Source organism: Hypomesus transpacificus, chromosome 17 (genome assembly GCF_021917145.1).
Source record: "Hypomesus transpacificus isolate Combined female chromosome 17, fHypTra1, whole genome shotgun sequence".
NCBI classification, from domain to species: Eukaryota; Metazoa; Chordata; class Actinopteri; order Osmeriformes; family Osmeridae; genus Hypomesus; species Hypomesus transpacificus.
In genome coordinates this window covers 15,575,203-15,582,123 of record NC_061076.1, presented here as the reverse complement: position 1 = coordinate 15,582,123, position 6,921 = coordinate 15,575,203, and positions in this window count along the sequence as shown.

Here is a 6,921-nt window from a genome sequence, read left to right as displayed (position 1 = left end):
TAAATTAAGGGGAAGGGGTAAGGGGGAGTATTGGGATTCGGCCTAAGTTAACCACTTGGCGGGAAGTGACGGACGCAAATCTGCTCGTAACACCCACGAAACTAAACCTGATTGTATTTATATATTGTCACTAAGCATTAATAAAAACTGAACGTGCTTCTTGCCATGTTATTGTCCCTCGTTTACCCCTTTCTCCACCCCATTAGGAAATTGCAACACGTCCATAATCGTGGCAGGAACCTCCGGCTTCTGGCTGCACTCGAGATGGTATGTAAATGTCTTTGCGATTTTGCCTTACCTTCACAGCCTAGCCTCATGTAATAGTTGCAATGAAAATTCTCAATTATCTTTGTCAGAAGTAGCCTACTTCTTTGCAGTCCACATACACACCATATAGAAATAAAACATGTCAAATCTTTATATGTCCCTAGATTTCAATTAGTTTTAAGAATGATCTACTGAAAACATAGGCATCATCTGCTTGAATTCACAGTAATAGGCCTATCTTGACTGACTGTACTTTTACTCACATCTCTGTTGTAGTTAAGTTTACCCTGATACAGAAATCAATTAGCAATGGAACACACAGTCATATTAATTATTGTTACAAACATTCATGAATTCTAATATGAATCAGAAAAGGCAATAAAAGACGACAAAAACTTAATGACAAAATGTTATTGATTAAATGACATATTAATGTAATCTTCCCTTCCCCTCTCCACACACTCTACAGCAGCCACCCAGTCCCAGGCGGCGTTGCCAAATCAATCTTTCAATGCCCCTGCTGGCATTGTATTTTGATGGCCACAGTGACCTGAGGTTGGACTTCAGGCTGTCCAGGGAGTCCTTCAGTGCCCTCATGGCTGTGCTGGGCACTGACTGTGACCACGGTTGGGGCCCCGAGATCTCCTGCCTAGTTTTTCTTTTCTGGCTTTAGCGCCACCTCCTATTGGGTGGTGGACAGGGCCTTCAACATGCCCCGGGGCCTCGGTTCACCGGGTGGTGCACAGGATGAGTGCACAGATCGCTGCGCTCTTGTCCACAGGTGTCCGGCATCCCTGTCAACACACCCATGTGGGGCCCATGTGGGTTGTATATGGGCTAGTGAGTGGGCCCCATATGGGCTGCCCACATGGGGCCCAGTCAGTTTTGTCATGGGGTTCCATAGGGGCCCCATGTGGGCAAGCCCATATGGGCTGAAGGTGGGCTTCGGGTGGGCCCTAGCTAAATCCCACATGGGCAACCCAGGTTACTCCCATCTAGGACCCACTAGCTGGGCCCCATGTGGGCTGATTATGGGTCCCTGATAGTACGTACCCTATGGTGATTTATTTAAGTTACAATAACAAAGAGACCAGTAATACAATTAATTACATTTTTATTTGTGTTAGAATGCAAAAAAAAATCAGTAGCACAAACATAAATTCGGTACCACACAAAGAATGATCGAAAACTTGCATAAACCTTAACCTTATTTCACACATTAGATTTTTTTTTCATGTCTTTCAATTATAATTTTATCTATAAATGTTTAAATATTCCACATCATTTCTATTAGAGTTCAACAATTCCCTACAGTTCATAGTTAAGACTATTTCTTACTTTTCCACATCTTCATACTCCTTTAGCTAATTCATATACATTCAAGCCATCAATGTAGTTCAGCTCCAAGTCAAATACTATTTTTACAGTTTTATGTTTTTTATCAATGTCTTTCAACTTATTCATCATTTGATGCCTAAGCCCATCTAGCCCAAGTGAGGCCCATGTGGGGCCCAACTAGACGTGTTTGCAGGGATCCTACTGCAGAGGAACTCCCACGCCTAGGTGCCCGCTTCGCCCGTCTCATTGTGTCACGGCCACAGCTGTGCCCAGGGTTCGTACGGTCATGGAAAACCTGGAAAAGTCATGGAATTTTAAGATGGTTATTTCCAGGCCTGGAAAAGTGCTTGAAAAAAATTTAATCCCAAAAGTTTTGGAAAAGTCATGGAAAGTTGTTATAATCATATTTTCATGTTGTTTATTTACGCTGAGTTTTAAATAATTCACATGCGTTTAAAAGAAATACGTTCAAAATATAAGCAGGCATACGCTTTCTAACTGAAAAGTTAGATGGCCATAGCAACAGTAACTCAGAGAAGCGCGATGGATAATTCAAAGTGCCAGGAAAGTGTAGCTTTAACGATGATTGGCTACAAATGGAAAGATACATTAAACAGACAAAGACCCGGGACGAGCAAAATGTCGGTTGTGTGGTGGAAAATCATTCGACATTTCAAACATGGGAGGCGGCATTAACTAGCCATTCCAAAGGTAGCAAACATCAGAGCGCTGCTGCTAGCAAAGCGCAGAGATGGGTGCTGCTAGCAAAGCTACAGCAGCTCCCATCACCGGCTTTCTCACCACAGCGAGGTCCAGTGCTACGCCTAGCAGCAGGGGTCGATAACCGATGCTGTGACAAAAAATGAAGTCCTAACTGCGGAGGTAATGTGGGCTGAAGGGGCTTATTTTCCCGACTATGACCGGCGTTCTATACATTATGCCGCACACGGCTACTTGCCAAAAAAATAACTTAACACAGTGTGTCTTTTTACAATTTATTTGTTGCCGTTCGTAGTGTTGATCAGCAGAAAAATAGTTCGACGTTGAACTATGGAAGCAAATCGTGACCAAAATTCAAATGAAAATGCATTTCCAGAAATGCATTTTCATTTTAAGAATGTGGCTGCATTATTTGACTCATAAATCAAATTAGTATTCAATCATCCTATTTGCATTTTCATTTTCTTCTTTAAGACTGCTCATTCTTTCCCTTAATTAAAATGAAAACGAAAAAGACATTTGAAATTTAATTTTCAAAATATGCCCCAGCAAATAGATACCAAAATTCAATTTGAAATGTAAAATTTGAAAATGAAAATGCATTTCCAGAAATGCATTTTCATTTTAAGAACGTGGCTGCAAAATCGTGACCACAATTCAAATTCAAATGCATTTCCAGAATTGCATTTTCATTTTCAAGAACGTGGCTGCAAAATCGTGACCACAATTCAAATTCAAATGCATTTCCAGAATTGCATTTTCATTTTCAAGAACGTGGCTGCAAAATCGTGACCACAATTCAAATTCAAATGCATTTCCAGAATTGCATTTTCATTTTCAAGAACGTGGCTGCAAAATCGTGACCACAATTCAAATTCAAATGCATTTCCAGAAATGCATTTTCATTTTAAGAACGTGGCTGCAAAATCGTGACCACAATTCAAATTCAAATGTATTTCCAGAAATGCATTTTCATTTTAAGAATGTGGCTGCATTATTTGACTCATAAATCAAATTAGTACTGATTAGTACTGAGCGGACATTGCATTTTCATTTTCATGTTCTGCCCGCAAAGAACTGCCCATAATTCGAAAACGAAAATGCATTCTGAGCGGCGCAGTAGAGTGACGTCAGTAGCCGCTCTTCTTCAGCTCCCTTCTGACCGAGCTACCCATCTTGTTCGGTAGGGGGCGGTGTGCACATACGCATTGCATTACATGACAAATGTGCCGGGAAATTGATTGAATTGCCGGGTCTTTAGAGGACGCATCATAGATCATGGCGCTCCCTCAAATTGTGCAGACACTGATAGAATTAGCTGAGCTGGTAGAAACTAATAATATATCTGAGTCTGATGCCCGTGACCGAGTAGAACAAGTCACAGAGAGCTTGGCTGCATACTCTGCCGTCACAGACGTACACATTAATGAGGTTGCCATAGTAAACCTCTCTTCAGTCCTGGAACGGCTGGATGCTGTGGAGCCTCAAATGGGACGGGGACGACCAACCATCCACATCCCGTTCGAGTCCATCGAAAACTATTTATTAAATGGTTTAAAAATAAAGGACATAGCGGAGCTGTTGTCGGCCACCAGACCATCCGTCGGAGGATGCAAAGCAACGGATTTATGGAGCTAGAAAGCTGACAAAAGTATCTGAATTTGAATATGAAAGATCTGAAATATTTGTGTGTCGAATTTCATAAAACTGAAATATATTGCTGTTGAATATATAATATCTGAATTATTTGTATGCCAAATTTAATACAACTGAATTATTTTGATCCAAAAATAAAACATTCTAAAATTCAGATTGCAGGAATTCAGATTCTTGAAATTCAGATTGCGGAAATTCAAATTCAGATTGCGGAAATTCAGATTTTGTCTGAACCAGGCCAAAGGTGAAACAGCTTGCTTTCACAGGAAAAAGTAGACCATTTAATAAATAGTTTTCGATGGACTCGAACGGGATGTGGATGGTTGGTCGTCCCCGTCCCATTTGAGGCTCCACAGCATCCAGCCGTTCCAGGACTGAAGAGAGGTTTACTATGGCAACCTCATTAATGTGTACGTCTGTGACGGCAGAGTATGCAGCCAAGCTCTCTGTGACTTGTTCTACTCGGTCACGGGCATCAGACTCAGATATATTATTAGTTTCTACCAGCTCAGCTAATTCTATCAGTGTCTGCACAATTTGAGGGAGCGCCATGATCTATGATGCGTCCTCTAAAGACCCGGCAATTCAATCAATTTCCCGGCACATTTGTCATGTAATGCAATACTTATGTGCACACCGCCCCCTACCGAACAAGATGGGTAGCTCGGTCAGCAGGGAGCTGAAGAAGAGCGGCTACTGACGTCACTCTACTGCGCCGCTCAGAATGCATTTTCGTTTTCGAATTATGGGCAGTTCTTTGCGGGCAGAACATGAAAATGAAAATGCAATGTCCGCTCAGTACTAATCAGTACTAATTTGATTTATGAGTCAAATAATGCAGCCACATTCTTAAAATGAAAATGCATTTCTGGAAATACATTTGAATTTGAATTGTGGTCACGATTTTGCAGCCACGTTCTTAAAATGAAAATGCATTTCTGGAAATGCATTTGAATTTGAATTGTGGTCACGATTTTGCAGCCACGTTCTTGAAAATGAAAATGCAATTCTGGAAATGCATTTGAATTTGAATTGTGGTCACGATTTTGCAGCCACGTTCTTGAAAATGAAAATGCAATTCTGGAAATGCATTTGAATTTGAATTGTGGTCACGATTTTGCAGCCACGTTCTTGAAAATGAAAATGCAATTCTGGAAATGCATTTGAATTTGAATTGTGGTCACGATTTTGCAGCCACGTTCTTAAAATGAAAATGCATTTCTGGAAATGCATTTTCATTTTCAAATTTTACATTTCAAATTGAATTTTGGTATCTATTTGCTGGGGCATATTTTGAAAATTAAATTTCAAATGTCTTTTTCGTTTTCATTTTAATTAAGGGAAAGAATGAGCAGTCTTAAAGAAGAAAATGAAAATGCAAATAGGATGATTGAATACTAATTTGATTTATGAGTCAAATAATGCAGCCACATTCTTAAAATGAAAATGCATTTCTGGAAATGCATTTTCATTTGAATTTTGGTCACGATTTGCTTCCATATTGAACTTCATAGATGTTGAACATTCTTTAGGCTTCAGTACGCTGGGGTTGAAAAGTTACCGGACTTCTTGCGGAGAAAGATGTGAATCCGAGGCAAAAAGGCCACTTCCCTTGACAGCGGTGAAATAAGCATAGCAAAGTTCAAATGTAAGTAAAAAAATTGCTCACCGCAGAACGTTGGGAATCCCCATTTAAGTGAATGGAGCATTCTACAGTATTACGAACAGCCGTGTAATACAACTTTTTAACGTATACACCAAGATTTCACAAAAAGTTTGGTCATGGAAATTTGGTTTAAAGTCATTGAAAAGGCATGGAAAAGTCATGGAAATCCGTTGGTCAAAATGTGTATGAACCCTGTGTGCCCCCCTGGGTTTTGGTTTCGCCCTGCCCTAGTGTTTCCCTGTCTCATTGTTTTCACCTGTGTCTCGTTGAGTTCCCGTTAGTTTCATTGTGTCCGCCCGTGTCTTGTTTGTTTATGTCTATTTAGTTTCCCGTTTTGTGTCCAGTCTTTGTCTTAGCATTACCCTTTGTCATGTGAGTACTCTTCTGTGTCCCGTTTTGATGATTAGACCTCTGTTCCTCATAATGCCTCGGTACTCTCTTGCATTTGGGTCCTACCCCACCTCACACCCTGACACGCTGGGTCAGCAGCCTTCAACAGAGTGGTGGTTTGTGTGCTGCACTGTGCTCCACAACATCTGCCTCACCAACGGTGAACTGCTGGAGCCAGATACAGATGTGGGGAGGGCAGCAGCTGACCAGCCAGCACAACAACCAGCACCTCCAGAAAACGTCTCTGGGGCAGAGAACTGAAACACGATAGCCATCCAGTGCTACGCTCCAGACCACAATTACATTTAAATGAACATTAAATGTTTATAGGGGGTTCTGAACAGCAGAATTCACCTATAATTGGAATAATAATTATAGGGGAATAAATATAATAATATTGAATAAATACATTTCAATAAACCATTATTGAAATAATTATAGTTATTTCATAATAATTATTAACCAATTTTTTTTAGGTCAATATGCCTTTAAAACGCCACAACTTGTTGTCCTAGAGACCACCATAGAAACCATGAACCCTTTACCTTTCAAATGTATGCAGTTTGAAACTAAAATATAAATAAGCATTTTATAAAAATAATAGAACTAAACCCTTGCACATTTCAGTCTTTGACTGAGGTTTGAGCTCCTAACAGCCCGTCCATTAGCAAATGACAGCTACTAATATGATAAGGGTATGGTAATTCAATGATCACGATTGACTTAGAAAACTTAGATTGACCTAGAAAAGTCAAACAGGCATCGGTCCCCTAAGGGTTAAGTGTTAGTAAACAGTAAATAAATCTGAAGTAGCCAAGCTTTATTCATTTTTATGAGCGCTAAACTTCTCCAGAAGGGGGAGGAAGCGCTCCTCTCTGTCGGCC